The sequence below is a fragment of the Salvelinus namaycush genome, chromosome 9 (genome assembly GCF_016432855.1).
Source record: "Salvelinus namaycush isolate Seneca chromosome 9, SaNama_1.0, whole genome shotgun sequence".
NCBI lineage: Eukaryota > Metazoa > Chordata > Actinopteri > Salmoniformes > Salmonidae > Salvelinus > Salvelinus namaycush.
This window is the reverse complement of record NC_052315.1, coordinates 41,297,316-41,315,278: the sequence shown is the minus strand read 5'-3', so window position 1 is coordinate 41,315,278 and position 17,963 is coordinate 41,297,316. Positions and strand designations below refer to the sequence as shown.

The 17,963-nt window shown below is 43.2% G+C and overlaps 1 protein-coding gene and 1 pseudogene across 2 annotated transcripts in view; both read right to left on the bottom strand.

Moving 5' to 3' along the window:
- The window catches only part of mapk12a (mitogen-activated protein kinase 12a), a 31,425-nt gene extending 29,686 nt beyond the window's left edge, over positions 1-1,739 (bottom strand). Inside the window, exons 1-2 of one of the 2 annotated variants that reach the window (XM_039001463.1) lie at positions 1,599-1,738; positions 24-142 (exon numbers count right to left, since the gene is read on the bottom strand). The gene's annotated coding sequence lies outside the window, so the exon portion shown is untranslated. Of the gene's footprint in view, positions 1-23 lie in introns of both variants that reach the window. The other variant, XM_039001462.1, reaches the window with a different exon arrangement.
- On the bottom strand, positions 957-13,011 carry LOC120053277 (annotated as a pseudogene).
- Positions 13,012-17,963: the final 4,952 nt, after the last annotated feature.

Here is a 17,963-nt window from a genome sequence, read left to right as displayed (position 1 = left end):
GTGTTGAGATGTAGAGTACTCACTGTTTTCAGGGCTTGCTAGGACCTGTGCATTAAGGAGGCACCAGGAGTACAGACATTCCTCCCACTGCTCTGAGGTTGGTTTGGGAGAATCGCAATGCTGTGTGTAGGCCAGTTAGTGCCTGAGGAAGACACAGATACACAATATCCTCACACAAACATGTCAACAAAATTCTTAACACTGTCAAATCAAATGGCCTCAAGTACTTTTTATGGTAGGTTTGGTGGGCTCTAGTATTTACTGTTTAACATGAGCAACATTAATCCTTCAGATGAAAGGTTACTGAAACCAGGCATGAAGAGACAGGCTGGAATGTAATGTCAATGAAGGCTATACTGTTGTGCATGTTTAGGCCTACGCATTGGTGTGCACACAAAAAACAGAAAAAGACAACATATTTTTGTATAAGTTTACCAACTACAATTCACATATAGAGGAAGCTCTCAGAAGATAATACATTTCATATGTACATGAATCAATAAATAAAAACACAGGTTATAATTTAGGATAGTCTATTCTATTATAAGCAATATTTTGCTGATCAATATGAACAGAATTATTGCTCATCCGTCACCTGACAGAGGTCCCTCTATTCTTTATGGTATGCGTGTTTTGAAGGGGGTAATGACAAAGATATATGGTGGTGGTCACAGTGGTTGAAATGTTCATTTATGAGTTTGATTCATATGTACCTCAGAGAATTTACCTGGAGCCCAAGAGAAGCCATTTGAGTAGTGCATATTGTTTTCCTTCACTAAAATTGCCATATGTAAAACCTTCCAACTTACAAAAATAGAATATTGAACAGTCCATTACATTTAAGTTACAAATAGCTCAACTTTGTGCCACAATATTAACGTTTCAAAGAAATTCAAGTTACCAAGGAACACCCTATAAAAGCCATTTCTTCAGCATCATGACATATCATTTCCATATCAATTGATAAAAAAACATTTATTCCAAGAAATTAACAAACAAAACCATTGCTCAAGATTTCCTTGGCATATATTTAGTTGACAATTGCAGTTTTGAAGCTTCCTGGAAAATGTATGCAATACATAAAATGTTACCAAACGATGCAATGTGGTGTAGTAGTATTTGTGCAATGAGGCACCAAACTGTGTTACAGTTGCTATGACATTTACAATGTTGACATTTATGTTATGTTATACTTGTGTGTGAAGTCCTTCGTGGCTCAGTCAGTCACATTATGTGACTCATTCTGTAAAATTCAGATGATATGTAAATCATGTACATTCCTTTTCACACACATTATTTGGTACATAGAGGTGATACTCCTATTCTCTCGGACTCAGATGGGTCATTGTAGGACTGGACGTCTGGGCTGTCATTCATAACCAGACAGCCAATAGGCTACACAGATCTACAGAGACATCTGTATAAAGACTACAAATCAACTGAACACATGATATTTCCATAAATGTAATTATCACTTGGATCAAAAAAGGTGTCATTTCAGATTTCTGGGGTTGTACTTTGTGAAATGTGCCAAAACTCTTAACACATCCTTGCATTGCATATCTATAGGCTGAGTGGTTAACATAGGAGCATCTTACCTCATTAAAATGTACCTTCCGTGCCATTACCCACCCAAGTAAAGAGAGAGTATAAGGAAAGAGGTATAGGTAAACAAAGGAAGAAAAGACAGTGGCATTCTCTATTGTACATATGGGTGGGTAGACTGTCAGGGAAGGGTGATCAGAAGGGAAGATCAGGTCACACAGATTTCATTGGCCCAAACTTGGGGGCTTGCTGTCATAGGGAACACGCATTCGGGATGCTGCCGCTTCTGCCACTCCATCTCTCCCTGCTCCTCCACCACCCCTTGGCTCAGCCAACTCGGTTGCTCCAGACCCGGCTGGGTAGAGAAAGGCTTTTCTAGAACCTTCAAGAGCCGCTGGACCTATGGCACAGAGAGATGGGAGAAAGATCAAACTATGAGATGGAAATCCAGAGAAGCAAGTTAAGGGAAAGAGAGCATGTTTTTTTCATTGTGAGAATGCTTCTGTAATGGTGACATCATTACTTGGAATAACACATATGAAAGTCAAGAGGGAAGCGGTATTGAAAGTTTGGTCCCTATTACGGAATAATGAAGAAAACATGGATCGGAGCTTTGACCTCAGAGAAGTCTCCGTTCTCGGCTGCCTCTTGCATTCTGGGCGATGTAGTTCCTGAGGACGTATTGTGGGTTGGTGCCGTTCATCACTTTCACCCTCTCCTCCTGCAGTGCCTGGACGTCTCTTTGGCCCTCAACCTCACCAGCCAGACACTTACTGCACCAGTCACAACACAGAGCTGGATGACTCAGACAAAAAATATGACTAAAAACACCTCTACTGCAAACACTAGACCAACCTGCTCTTTTCCATGCCTTTAATTCCTCATGCTATATTTCTAGAGCAGGTGAGTACTAGGGATATACACACTGGTGGTGGAGGGGTGAGTAAGTCGCCTAGTGTCAAACACTGAGTATGAGAAAGAGGTAAGTATGTAATTAAGACTACATTACTTATTTCTGACCTGTATGAGGTGACCCAGTTCTCTGTGCTTGGCCTCGACCTCCAGCAGCTCCTTCGGCCAACCCAGCTTCATGCTCACCGTCCTCCGTTCCGAGACCATCTGGAACAGGGACGGGTTGCTCTGGGCCAAATGCAGTAGCATGGTCAACTCACTGAACGGCGAGTGGTGTCTCTTAATGCAAAAAGTTAATAAAAATTTATTTTAGAAGGGAGAAGCAGAGAGGAAGGAGAAAGATGAAAAAAGAGAAGGAAGAGGCAGAGTAAAGAGATACAATGCATTTGAAAGTATTCAGACCCTGACTTTTTCCACATTTTGTTACTTTAGACTAATTCTAAAATGGATTAAATAAATAAATATCAATCTACACACAATACCCCCATAATGACAAAGTGAAACAGGTTTTTGGAATTTTTTGCAAAATTACTAAATACAAAACAGAAATACCCTATTTACAGAAGTACTCAGACCCTTTGCTATGAGACTCAAAATTGAGCTTGGGTGCATCCGGTTTCCATTGATCATCCTTGAGGTGTTTCTACAACTTGATTGAGTCCACCTGTGGTAAATTCAATTGATTGGACATGATTTGGAAAGGCACACACCTGTCTATATAAGGTCCAACAGTTGACAGCGCATGTCAGAGCAAAAACCAAGCCATGAGGTCAAAGGAATTGTCCCTAGAACTCCGAAACAGATGTGTCGAGGCACAGATCTGGGGAAGGGTACCAAAAAGAATTATGCAGCATTGAATGTTCCCAAGAACACAGTGGCCTCCATCATTCTTAAATGGAAGAAGTTTGGAACCACCAAGACTCTTCCTAGTGCACACCACCTGACCAAACTGAGCAATCAGGGGAGAAGGGCCTTGGTCAGGGAGGTGACCAAGAACCCGACAGTCACTGACAGAGCTCCAGAGTTACTCTATGAAGATGGGAGACCCTTCCAGAAGTACAACCATCTCTGCAGCACCACCAATCAGGCCTTTATGGTAGAGCAGCCAGACTAAAGCCACTCCTCAGTAAAAGGCACATGACAGCCTGCTTGGAATTTGCCAAAAGGTACCTCAAGGACTCAGACCATGAGAAACAAGATTCTCTGGCCTGATGAAACCAAGATTGAACTCTTTGGTCTGAATGTCAAGCGTCCCGTCTGGAGGAAACCTGGCACCATCCCGGCATGGTAGGGGCAGCATCATGCTGTGGGGATGTTTTTCAGTGGCAGGAACTGGGAGATTAGTCAGGATCGAGGGAAAGATGAACGGCGCAAAGTACAGAGATCCTCAATGAAAAATCCTTAACCGCTTTGGAGCAGGTTCTCTTAACGTTAAGGATCCCAATTTCATTTTAACTTTCACACCCCTAATTCCCACTACTGTATTATTGACCAAATAGTTTGTCTACAATGAGAATGTCCCCCTACTCCAACTTCAAGTCAGCTTCAAACAAACCATTAACTGTGTTCTCACTGCTCATGTCAATCTATTCTCACTGTGTCCATGCTGGGCTTGTTGGCAGCCTTGAGCTCCTCCAGAGAGGCGCACTGCTCCAGGAAGAGGTCTGTGGCCATTTTGATGACTCCTTCCTCTGCCTCCCCGTCGCCCGAAGTGGGGAAGGGAATCTGGCTCAGACAGCGAAACGTGTTAGTGAAGTCTGTACCTACAATGGGGAAGGAAGGGAATGATCAGAGATTAAATCAGTCATGCTTAGTCATAGTGTAGTGTCAAAGCTGTCTTCTATTGGCTACATGCATTTCATGTGAATGGTGTTACTGTGAGTCTCCTTTTTATGCATCTGTGTTGAGTGTACTGCGGCACATCCCTCAGTTCTCTCTGTCCCTCCTCATTCCCCTTAGCTTTGTTATGTACAATGACGTTTTGCTTCCGGACAAGCTAAAACACTTTCTCACCTGCTTTGAGGATAAGTGCCACCGATGCAGCCCGCTACCAAGGACTGTGGGCTCTCCTTCTCCGTGGCCGACGTGAGCAAGACAGTTAAGCATGTTAACCCTCACAAGGCTGCCGGCCCAGACGGCATCCCTAGCCGCGTCCTCAGAGCATGCGCAGACCAGCTGACAGGAGTGTTTACGGACATATTCAATCTCTCCCTATCCCAGTCTGCTGTCCCCACATGCTTCAAGATATCCACCTTTGTTCTTGTACCCAATAAAGCAAAGGTAATTGAACTAAATGACTTTTGCCCCGTAGCACTCACTTCTGTCATCATGAAGTGCTTTGAGAGACTAGTCAAGGATCATTTCACCTCCACCTTACCTGACACCCTAGACCCACTTCAATTTGCTTACCGCCCCAATAGATCCACAGACAATACAATCACCATCGGGACAAGAGGAATACCTATGTAAGAATGCTGTTCATTGACTATAGCTCAGCATTTAACACCATAGTACCCTCCAAGCTCATCATTAAGCTCGAGGTCCCTGGGTCTGGACCCCACCCTGTGCAACTGGGTCCTGGACTTCCTAACGGGCCACCCCCAGGTGGTGAAGGTAGGAAACAACACCTCCACTTCGCTGATCCTCAATACAGGGAACCCACAAGGGTGCGTGCTCAGCCCCCTCCTGTACTCCCTGTTCTCACATGACTGCATGGCCATGCATGCCTCCAACTCAATCATCAAGTTTACAGATGACACAACAATAGTAGGCCTGATTACCAACAATGACGTGACAGCCTATAGGGAGGAGGTGAGAACCCTGGGAGTGTGGTACGAGGAAAAATAACCTCTCATCCAACATCTACAAAACAAAGGAGCTGATCGTGGACTTCAGGAAATAGCAAATGGAGCACCCCCCTATCCACATCGACAGGACCGCAGTGGAGAAGGTGGAATGCTTCAAGTTCCTCGGCGTACACATCACTGACAAACTGAAATTGTCCACCCACACAGACAGTGTGGTGAAGGCAGCGCAACAGCACCTCTTCAACCTCAGGAGGCTGAAGAAATTTGTCTTGGCCTCTAAGACCCTCAAACTTTTACATATGCACAATTGAGAGCATCTGTCGGGCTGGATCATCACCTGGTACGGCAACTGCACCACCCGCAACCTCAGGGCTCTCCAGAGTGTGGTGCGGTTTGCCCAACATATCACCGGGGGCAAACTACCTGCCCTCCAGGACACCTACAGCACACAATGTCACAGGAAGGCCAAAAATATAATCAAGGACAACCACCTGAGCCACTGCCTGTTCACCTTGCTATCATCCAGAAGGCAGGTGCATCAAAGCTGGGACCAAGAGACTGAATAACAGCTTCTATCTGAAGTCAATGGTATTCTCCGGTTGGAACGTTATTCAAGATTTATGTTAAACATTCTAAAGATTGATTCAATACATCGTTTGACATGTTTCTACTGACTGTTACGGAACTTTTTGACATTTCGTCTGCTTTTAGTGAACGCGCTTCCTGACTTTGGATTTGTTTACCAAACACGCTAACAAAAATAGCTATTTGGACAAATGATGGACATTACCGAACAAAACAAACATTTCTTGTGGGAGTCCTGGGAGTGCATTCCGACGAAGATCAGCAAAGCTAAGTGAAGATTTATAATACTATTTATGAGTTTTGTTGACTCCACAATTTGGCGGGTAACTGTATGGCTTCCTTTTGTGGCTGAACGCTGTTCTCAGATGATTGAATATTGTGCTTTTGCCATAAAGCTTTTTGAAATCTGACACAGCGGTTGCATTAAGAACAAGTGTATCTTTAATTCTATGTAAAACATGTATCTTTCATCAAAGTTTATGATGAGTATTTATGTTATTTGACGTGGCTCTCTGCAATTTCTCCGGATATTTTGGAGGCATTTCTGAACATGGCGCCAATGTAAACGGAGGTTTTTGGATATAAATATGAACTTTATCGAACAAAACATATATGTATTGTGTAACATGAAGTCCTATGAGTGTCATCTGTTGAAGACCATCAAAGGTTAGTGATTCATTTTATCTCTATTTGTGCTTTTTGTGACTCCTGTCTTTGACTGGAAAAATAGCTGTGTTTGTCTGTGATTTTGCGGTGACCTAACATAATCGTTTGTGGTGCTTTCGCTGTAAAGCCTATTTGAAATCGGACACTTTGGTGGGATTAACAACAAGATCACCTTTAAAATGGTATAAGATATATGTATGTTTGAGGAATTTTAATTATGAGATTTCTGTTTGAATTTGGCGCCCTGCACTTTCACTGGCTGGTGTCATATCATCCCGTTAACGGGATTGCAGCCATAAGAAGTTAATCACTGGCCACTTTTAATAATGGAACACTAGTCACTTTAATAATGTTCACATATTTTGCATTACTCATCTCATACGTACAGTTGCAAGAAAAACATTGGATTTTTAAAATGTATTTTACCTTTATTTAACTAGGCAAGTAAGTTAAGAACAAATTCTTATTTACAATGACGGCCTAGGAACAGTGGGTTAACTGCCTTGTTCAGGACCAGAACGACAGATTTTTACCTTATCAGCTCGGCGGTTCGAGCTAGCAAACTTTCGGTTACTGGCCCAATGCTCTAACCACTAGGCTGCCTGCTGCCCATTACCTGGATTTCTACATAAATTGCTCAAAAAATGCGATCTGATCTTCCTCTAAGTCATAACAATAGACAGACAGTGTGCTTAAACTAATAACACACAAATTGTATTTTTCTTGTCTATTTTGAATACATCATTTAAACATTCCCAGTGTAGGTTGGGAAACGTATGTGAACCCCTAGGCTAATGACTTCTCCAAAAGCTAATTGGAGTCAGGGGTCAGCTAACCTGGAGTCCAATCAATGAGACGAGATTGGAGATGTTGGTTAGAGCTGCCCTGCAATATAAAAAAACTCAATGCGAGTTTGCTATTCACATGAAGCATTGCCTGATGTGAACTATGCCTCAAACAAAAGATCTCAGAAGACCTAAGATTAAGAATTGTTGACTTGCATAAAGCTGGAAAGGGTTACAAAAGTATCTCTAAAAGCCTTGATGTTCATCAGTCCACAGTAAGACAAATTGTCTATAAATTGAGAAAGTTCAGCACTGTTGCTACTCTCCCTAGCAGTGTCCGTCATGCAAAGATGACTGCAAGAGCACAGTGCAGAATGCTCAATGAGGTTAAGAATAATCCTAGAGTGTCAGCTGAAGACTTACAGAAATCTCTGGAACATGCTAATGGCTCTGTTGACAAGTCTACGATATGCAAAACACTAAACAAGAATGTTGTTCATGGGAGGACACCACCGAAGAAGCCACTGCTGTCCAAAAAAACATTGCTGCACGTCTGAAGTTCGCAAAAGAGCACCTGGATCTTCCACAGCGCTACTGTCAAAATATTCAGTGGAAAGATTAAAGTTGAGTTGTTTGGAAGGCACACACAACACTGTGTGGAGAAAAAAAAAGGCACAGCACACCAACATCAAAACCTCATCCCAACTGTAAAGTACGGTGGAGGGAGCATCATGGTTTGGGCTGCTTTCCTGCCTCAGTGCCTGGACAACTTGGTATCATCAATGGAAAAATGAATTCCCGTGTTTATCAAGACATTTTGCAGGAGAATGTAAGGCTATCTGTCCGTCAATTGAAGCTCAACAGAAGTTGGGTGATGCAACAGGACAACGACCCAAAACACAGTAGTAAATCAACAACAGAATGGCTTCAACAGAAGAAAATACTCCTTCTGGAGTCGCCCAGTCAGAGTCCTGACCTCAACAGAAAAAGCTGTTGCGCAGCAACTCACTGCTTTCCTGAAGACAAACAATGTATACGAAATGTTTCAGTCTGGTTTTAGACCCCATCATAGCACTGAGACTGCACTTGTGAAGGTGGTAAATTACCTTTTAATGGCGTCAGACCGAGACTCTGCATCTGTCCTCGTGCTCCTAGACCTTAGTGCTGCTTTTGATACCATCGATCACCACATTCTTTTGGAGAGATTGGAAACCCAAATTGGTCTACACGGACAAGTTCTGGCCTGGTTTAGATCTTATCTGTCGGAAAGATATCAGTTTGTTTCTGTGGATGGTTTGTCCTCTGACAAATCAACTGTAAATTTCGGTGTTCCTCAAGGTTCCGTTTTAGGACCACTATTGTTTTCACTATATATTTTACCTCTTGGGGAGGTCATTCGAAAACATAATGTTAACTTTCACTGCTATGAGGATGACACACAGCTGTACATTTCTATGAAACATGGTGAAGCCCCAAAATTGCCCTCGCTGGAAGCCTGTGTTTCAGACATAAGGAAGTGGATGGCTGCAAACTTTCTACTTTTAAACTCGGACAAAACAGAGATGCTTGTTCTAGGTCCCAAGAAACAAAGAGATCTTCTGTTGAATCTGACAATTAATCATGATGGTTGTACAGTCGTTTCAAATAAAACTGTGAAGGACCTCGGCGTTACTCTGGACCCTGATCTCTCTTTGACGAACATATCAAGACTGTTTCAAGGACAGCTTTTTTCCATCTACGTAACATTGCAAAAATCAGAAATGTTCTGTCCAAAAATGATGCAGAAAAATGTATCCATGCTTTTGTCACTTCTAGGTTAGACTACTGCAATGCTCTACTTTCCGGCTACCCGGATAACGCACTAAAACCTCAGTTAGTGCTAAATACGGCTGCTAGAATCCTGACTAGAACCAAAAAATGTGATCATATTACTCCGATGCTAGCCTCCCTACACTGGCATCCTGTTAAGGCAAGGGCTGATTTCAAGGTTTTACTGCTGACCTACAAAGCATTACATGGGCTTGCTCCTACCTATCTTTCCGATTTGGTCCTGCTGTACATACCTACACGTACGCTACGGTCACAAGACGCAGGCCTCCTAATTGTCCCTAGAATTTCTAAGCAAACAGCTGGAGGCAGGGCTTTCTCCTATTGAGCTCCATTTTTATGGAATGGTCTGCCTACCCATGTGAGAGACGCAGACTCGGTCTCAACCTTTAAGTCTTTATTGAAGACTCATCTCTTCAGTAGGTCCTATGATTGAGTGTAGTCTGGCCCAGGAGTGTGAAGGTGAACAGAAAGGAACTGGCCGGTTCCCCTCTCTCCACTGGGATTCTCTGCCTCTAACCCTATTACAGGGGCTGAGTCACTGGCTTACTGGTGCTCTTCCATGCCGTCCCTAGGAGGGGTGCGTCACTTGAGTGGGTTGAGTCACCGACGTGGTCTTTTTGTCTGGGTTAGCGCCCCCCTTGGGTTGTGCCGTGGCGGAAATCTTTGTGGGCTATACTCGGCCTTGTCTCAGGATGGTAAGTTGGTGGTTGAAGATATCCCTCTAGTGGTGTGGGGGCTGTGCTTTGGCAAAGTGGGTGGGGTTATATCCTGTCTGTTTGGGCCTGTCTGGGGTATCATCGGATGGGGCCACAGTGTCTCCTAACCCCTCCTGTCTCAGCCTCCAGTATTTATGCTGCAGTAGTTTATGTGTCGGGGGGCTAGGGTCAGTCTGTTATATCTGGAGTATTTCTCCTGTCTTATCCGGTGTCCTGTGTGAATTTAAGTATGCTCTCTCTAATTCTCTCTTTCTTTCTCTCTCGGAGGAGGACCTGAGCCCTAGGACCATGCCTCAGGACTACCTGGCATGATGACTCCTTGCTGTCCCCAGTCCACCTGGCCGTGCTGCTGCTCCAGTTTCAACTGTTCTGCCTGCGGCTATGGAACCCTGACCTGTTCACCGGACGTGCTACCTGTCCCAGACCTGTTGTTTTCAACTCTCTAGAGACAGCAGGAGCGGTAGAGATACTCTCAATGATCGGCTATGAAAAGCCAACTGACACTTACTCCTGAGGTGCTGACCTGTTGCACCCTTGACAACTACTGTGATTATTATTATTTGACCATGCTGGTCATTTATGAACATTTGAACATCTTGGCCATGTTCTGTTATAATCTTCACCCGGCACAGCCAGAAGAGGACTGGCCACCCCTCATAGCCTGGTTCCTCTAGGTTTCTTCCTAGGTTTTGGCCTTTCTAGGGCGTTTTTCCTAGCCACCGTGCTTCTACACCTGCATTGCTTGCTGTTTGGGGTTTTAGGCTAGGTTTATGTACAGCACTTTGAGATATCAGCTGATGTAAGAAGGGCTATATAAATTAACTTGATTTGAACCCGATTGAGATGCTGTGGCATGTCCTCGAGAGTGGTTCACACCAGACATCCAAAGAATATTGCTGAACTGAAACAGTTTGTAAAGAGGAATGGTCCAAAATTCCTCCCGACTGTTGTGCAGGTCTGATCCGCAACTACAGAAGACATTGAGGTTATTGAGGAGAGTCAACCAGTTATTAAATCCAAGGGTTCACATATTTTTTCCACCCTGCACTGTGAATGTTTTACACAGTGTGTTCAATAAAGACATGGAAACATATAATTGTTTGTTATTAGTTTAAGCAGACTGTGTTTGTCTATTGTTGTGACTTAGAAGATCAGATTTTATGACCAATTTGTGCAGAAACCCAGGTAATTCCAAAGGGTTCACATACTTTTTCTTGCCACTGTATATACTGTATTCTATACTTATATATTAATTCCATTCCTTTAGATTTGTGTGTTTTGTTATGAAATTGTTAGATATTACTTGTTAGATATTACTGCACTATTGGAGCCAGAAACACAAGCATTTTGCTACACCCGCAATAACATCTGCTAAACACCTGTATGTGACAAATTTGATTTGAGTATGTAGTGAGTCTCTCTCCCTACCTGTGTTGTGCATGGTCTGTAGGAGCTCAGTGATCAACATCTCATCCTCTGGCTCTTCCTTCCTCAGCAGGCCCAGCTTCCTTCTCATGTTGCCCAGGTAGAAGGTGTTGTAGAGGGGCAGGTAATCGGGGGACTCCATGGCAGAAGCCCACACACTGCCACTGGGCCACCAGTACGCAGCATCACCTACCACTAAAACATGGATGCACACAGAGAAGGGTCAGACTGGACGAGAAGAGTTGATTTGGGTCTACTGGTTTCAGTCATATCATGCGTAGGCGCTGGGTTAGGCAAAAATATTTGGGGATCGTATGCTGGGCTTTTGATAATCTTCATGAGGGATGTGAATGTGCATAACAATGCATAGTTAATCGCTAAACAATAGCATCTTACATGTTACTACTTTGTTAATACCATTTAGCATTAAAGAAGATAATGAATTAATAGCAGTGTGTGTGCGCTAAGGAAGTCACACTCACACTGTATTAAGACTTCCTGTCACAGCATGAACAGGATAAGAGGATAGATAGCAGTGTGCTTGGCTCCACAACAAAAAGGTAAAGGATAGAGAGCTCCAATGTAGGCCTACAGTCTGCTTTGACACAAAGTAGTTTCACTGTCAAAAAGGATAGCCATATTCCTTCAAAAATCATATCAGAGCATTATTGTACTCCGTATAAATGATTGATGCTTCACTGAATCTAGTGTCCATGATTACCTCTCTGAAGAATGACACATTCCTCTCCACTCTGTCTGTGTGGTTCTGCTGGATCTCTCGGTAGAAGCTCTATATGACACAATCCATCATCTGACCTCTGATCTCATCGTGGCCGTAGCTGGGGCCCTTGGTGGGGTACCTGCTGTAGTACACGTCTCGTACCACCTTGCTGTCAGATGTCACCAGTGACCCTGCCCTGGTAGTGTGCACCCCCAGAGCGAACACCGCCTCACTGCACAGAAACTCTCTGATGCTGGAGCGCTGAGCCTTGCCGTCAGCTTGTCTGGGAATGAGAGAATTATTCATAATTCCATAGACTGTGCTTCCAGAATGTGCACTGCATATGAAAAAAACAATATATAGGCCAAAAGACACAATGCTCGCCAAAAACTGAGAAAACAGATTTCCTTAGGTAAATAGTCAACAACAAACAAACATCTGTCTAGTCATGCTTATCATGCAATACTGTGTAAACTGCCCGACCAGGAGTAGGGAGTCAGACCAGCTCCCTTGACCTGAATCTCCCACCGGACACTGGGGTTCTCCCGGAGCAGCACTGGCCTCTAGTCAGCTGGAGCTTTTACTTCACCCAGATAGCAGGCTGCCCTGTCCCTCAGCTGTCCGGCGAACGAGCCGAACTGGTGACCGCAGTAGCAGTGCGCGGCAGGCTCGGACCCTGGCATTACTTTGGAGCCGCTCAGTTACTCTGGATCAAGCGGGCCGGTCAGAACCTTCTCGGCGTTCAGCCCAAGCAGAGCTAAAGCGTCATTAGAGACGGCCACGAACCTATAATTGACCACTGGCTTCGGCTTTACTCGGGAGAAACAGGCTCCTTCCATCCTTCGCGGACCAGGCTCTTCTGATGTATCCAACGGAAGTTTCTTGAGTGCGACATTGTCAAACTCGAGGCGCTCGAGCGATGAACGACTGACCCATGCCGTCCATCCTGACAGTGGATAAGTATTTAACAACGACGACAATACCAGAGCGAAGAAAATTAGACTGTGCCAAACGAAGTTTTAAAGCAGCCATCAAACTAAAGGCCATATATCTGTTTGTTCAAAGTCACCAGAGACGTAGTTCTCGCTGTCCGAGTCAGTTGTCGCAACACTGCACTACGGACATTTGTCTAAAATATTGTGCTACTCTATTATTGGTCCTACCGGAAACGAAGACGGAACTACATTGATCATGGCACCCAAGGATGGCAGCAAAGAGACGTAATACAAAAATAGATTGAATACTTTTTTTTATTTATATACATTTTTATTTAAAAGTTGTATAGTTCAATATAGAATGTAGGCTTCAATATTTGGCTTGTTTACAATGATAGAGTGAGGATGGGAATACAGATTGTCATTCATACACACCGTTTTCTCTTGTCAACATACAAACACAAAACAAACTACACCAATACTGACAGAATGGTGCGGGTGATATAGGACCGCTGCATGCCCCTATTCCAACATACACATCAGAAACTACAGTATGTCGGGAAACATAGATATCAAGTTATCGTGGTAAATGACCCAACTATTTTCTGACAGTGGTTTCCTTATTGGCTCAGAGTAAACTCAAACTGAAGTCCTAAATACACCCGCTGATATGATCGATTGAGCTACAGCGGTAGGCTAATTTCCCAATATATTTCAATTACAAATTCAAAATAAATTTGAAGGGGCAATGACAGATATGTAAATGCAACATGGCATTATCTTCCGAAAGTACATCAGATAAACATTTCATTTTGGGGGAAACAGAATCCACAACTATTTGTCTGAGGGTGTCACCCAACCTGGTCCTATCCAGCAGACCCAGACATACAGCATGAACAGACTGAGATAGGGAGACACAAAACAATGGAGGACAGTGAGAGATGAACAAGCCACAGCTGCAGCAGAGGCAGGCAATCTACAGGTCCAAGGCAGAATAAGGCGATAGCAGAATAAGGCGTTAACCCCAACCAACCCTTCCCAGCTCCCATCGAACATAATCCCCAACATTCCCCATTCATTCCTAGGGATTAGGGAACAATCTGGCAATCGGCTGTACTAAAATCATGCATGTCGTAGAAGCATGTAGTCTGAAATGTCAGATGTTCCCATACAAAGAGAGAGTTCATTGATGGCTTGTAGTACAAAGTGCATATTTTCTGATCATGTCCAGTATCTACCACCATCACGCAGAAAGTGGCAGTTTATGTTTTACAACATACATGTTGATGGTGCCTCATTGCAAGTACAGTCAAATATACAAAATGCCCCCATTTAAAATACATTGCTTGCTTTGAGGCAATTTTACTCCGCCCTCCTCTGCATATTTATCTTTTTTTTATTTTTTAAATCCCACATTAGCCCTCTGTTAAATTAAGTATGTTATAAGTGTGGTGGTCATGGTATTTTACCCTTCCAACTCCAACCAATACAAAACACACAACTGATCTTCCAGAATGAAGCATTCTTTGAAAAACAAATATGCAATTCAAAATACCAGTACAAATTTGAGTTGGGCATTGCCTTAGAGTACAGGTATTTATAACACACGTCGAAGCATTAGGTTGTACCGTCTATCAATCAGTATGGTTGGTTGTGTGTAACACCAACCAGCACAGATCAGTTTGCCTTGAGGAACAGTATATTGTGTGACCAGGAGAGGTAGTCACTATAACACCAGACATAGCCTAGTCCCTGGGTTGACTTTCCTCATGAGCGATGGAGGAACTTAGGTGTCCATGTTGGGATAGCGCAACTACAATTTGTTACTAAAACCTTCTGTCTCTTGGCTGGGGAGAGAACTTTCCCCAAAACCCCCACTGTGGTGGTAAACTACAGTGTAGTCAGTTACATACGTTATTTGGTCATATTTGTACTTTTTGACTTAATTTGTTAAATTCCTTACTAGCCATGGGTGGGAATCTGTACCCAAAAATGTAATAAAGTGCTATATTAAACATGGTCATTGTTAAAGCCTAGATGGTCCCATGTAGGTCCTGGATCCAGGATTAAAGAGACTGTATGAGAATGAAAAGTCATTAGTGGGACGGTAGCTCTATTCTTCAACTATTGGGGTCCATTACAGCGCATTCGGAAAGAGTTCAGACCCTTTGACTTTTTCCACATTTTGTTACATTACAGCCTTATTCTAAAATGGATTACATTTTTTTTTAATCCTCAATCTACACACAATACCCCATAATGACAAAGCAAAAACAGGCTTAGACATTTTTGCAAATGTATTAAAAATGTAAAACTGAAGTACATTATTTAGTATTCAGACCTTTTTCTATGAGACTCGAAATTCAGCTCAGGTGCATTCTGTTTCCATGAAGCATCCTTGAGCTGTTTCTACAACTTGATTGAGTCCACCTGTGGTAAATTCAATTGATTGGACATGATTTGGAAAGGCACACACCTGTTTATAAGGTCCCACAGTTGACAATGCATGTCAGAACAAAAACCAAGCCATGAGGTTAAAAGGAATTGTCCATAGAGCTTTGAGACAGGATTGTGTCGAGGCACAGATCTGGGGAAGGGTACCAAAACATTCATGCAGCATTGAAGGACCCCAAGAACACACTGGCCATCATTCTTAAAATGGAAGAAGTTTGGAACCACCAAGACTCTTCCTAGAGCTGGCTGCCGGGTCAAACTGAGCAATCGGGGCAGAAGGGCCTTGGTCGGGGAGGTGACCAAGAACCCGATGGTAACACAGAGGAACTCTGACAGAGTTCCTCTGTGGAGATGGGATAACCTTCCAGAAGGACAACCATCTCTGCAGCACTTCACCAAACAGGCCTGTATGGTAGAGTGGCCAGACAGAAGTTACTCCTTAGTAAAATGAACATGACAGCCCGCTTGGAGTTTTCCAAAAGGCACCTAAAGTATCTCAGACCATGAGAAACATGATTCTCTGGTCTGATTAAACCAAGATTGAAGTCTTTGGCCTGAATGCAAAGTGTCACATCTGGAAGAAACCTGGCACCATTCCTACGGTGAAACAGGGGGGTGGCAGCATCATGCGGTGGGGATTTTTTTCAGCGCCAATCAAACATCTCTGGAGAGACCTGAAAATAGCCGAGCAGCAACGCTCCCCATCCAACATGACAGAGCTTGAGAGGATCTGCAGAGAAGGATGGGAGAAACTCCCCAAATACAGGTGTGCCAAGCTTGTAGTGTCATACTCAAGCAGACTCGAGGCTGTAATCGCTGCCAAAGGTGCTTCAACAAAGTACTGAATAAAGGGGCTGAATAATTACATAAATGTGATATTGCAAAAACTTTAAAAAAAACTGTTTTTGCTTTGTCATTATGGGGTATTGTGTGTAGATTGAGGAAAAAAACAATTTAATCCACTTTAGAATAAGGCTGTAACGTAAAAAAAATGTGGGGGGAAAATCAAGGGGTCTGAATACTTTCTGAATGTACTGTATGCATGTACAGTTGAAGTCAGAAGTTTACATAAACGAGTTTTAATGACTCCAACCTAAGTGTAACAACTCCACAAATGTCTTGTTAACAAACTATGGGTTTGGCAAGTCGGTAAAGACATTACTTTGTGCATAACAAAGTCAAGTAATTTTTCCAACAATTGTTTCTAGACAGATTATTTCACTTATAATTCACAGTATCACAATTCCAGTGGGTCAGAAGTTTACATACACTAAGTTGACTGTGCCTTTAAACAGCTTGGAAAATTCAAAAAAATGATGCCATGGCTTTAGAAGCTTCTGATAGGCTAATTGACAACATTTCAGTCAATTGGCGGTGTACTTGTGGATGCATTTCAAGACCTACCTTCAAACTCAGTGCCTCTTTGCTTGACATCATGGGAAAATCAAAAGAAATCAGCCAAGACCCCAGAAAAAAAATGTGTAGACCTCCACAAGTCTGGTTCATCCTTGGGATCAATTTCCAAACGCCTGAAGGTACCACGTTCATCTGTACAAACAATAGTACGCAAGTATAAACACCATGGGACCACGCAGCCGTCATACCGCTCAGGAAGGAGACGCGTTCTGTCTCCTAGAGATGAACATACTTTGGTGCAAAAAGTGCAAATCAATCCCAGAACAGCAAAGGACCTTGTCAAGATGCTGGAGGAAACAGGTACAAAAGTATCTATATCCACAGTAAAACGAGTCCTATATTGACATAACCTGAAAGGCCACTCAGCCAGGAAGAAGCCACTGCTCCAAAACCGCCATAGAAAAAGCCAGACTACGTTTTGCAACTGCACGTGGGGACAAAGATTGTACTTTTTGGAGAAATGTCCTCTGGTCTGATGAAACAAAAATAGAACCGTTTGGCCATAATGACCATCGTTCTGTTTGGAGGAAAAAGGGGGAGGCTTGCAAGCCAAAGAACACCATCCCAACCGTGAAGCACGGGGGTGACAGCATCATGTTGTGGGGGTGCTTTGCTGCAGGAGGGACTGGTGCACTTCACAAAATAGATGGCATCATGAGGATGGAACATTATGTGGGTATATTGAAGCAACATCTCAAGACATCAGTCAGGAAGTTAAAGCTTGGTTGCAAATGGGTCTTCCAAACGGACAATGACGCCAAGCATACTTCCAAAGTTGTGGCAAAATGGCTTAAGGACAACAAAGTCAAGGTATTGGAGTGGTCATCACAAAGCCTTGACCTCAATCCTATAGAAGATTTGTGGGCAGAACTGAAAAAGCGTGTGCGAGCAAGGAGGCCTACAAACCTGACTCAGTTACACCTGCTCTGTCAGGAGGAATGGGCCAAAATTCACCCAATTTATTGTGGGAAACTTGTGGAAGGCTACACGAAACGTTTGACCCAAGTTAAACAATTTAAAGGCAATGCTACCAAATACTAATTGAGTGTATGTAAACTTCTGACCCACTGGGAATGTGATGAAAGAAATAAAAGCTGAAATAAATTATTCTCTCAACTACTATTCTGACATTTCACATTCTTAAAATAAAGTGGTGATCCTAACTG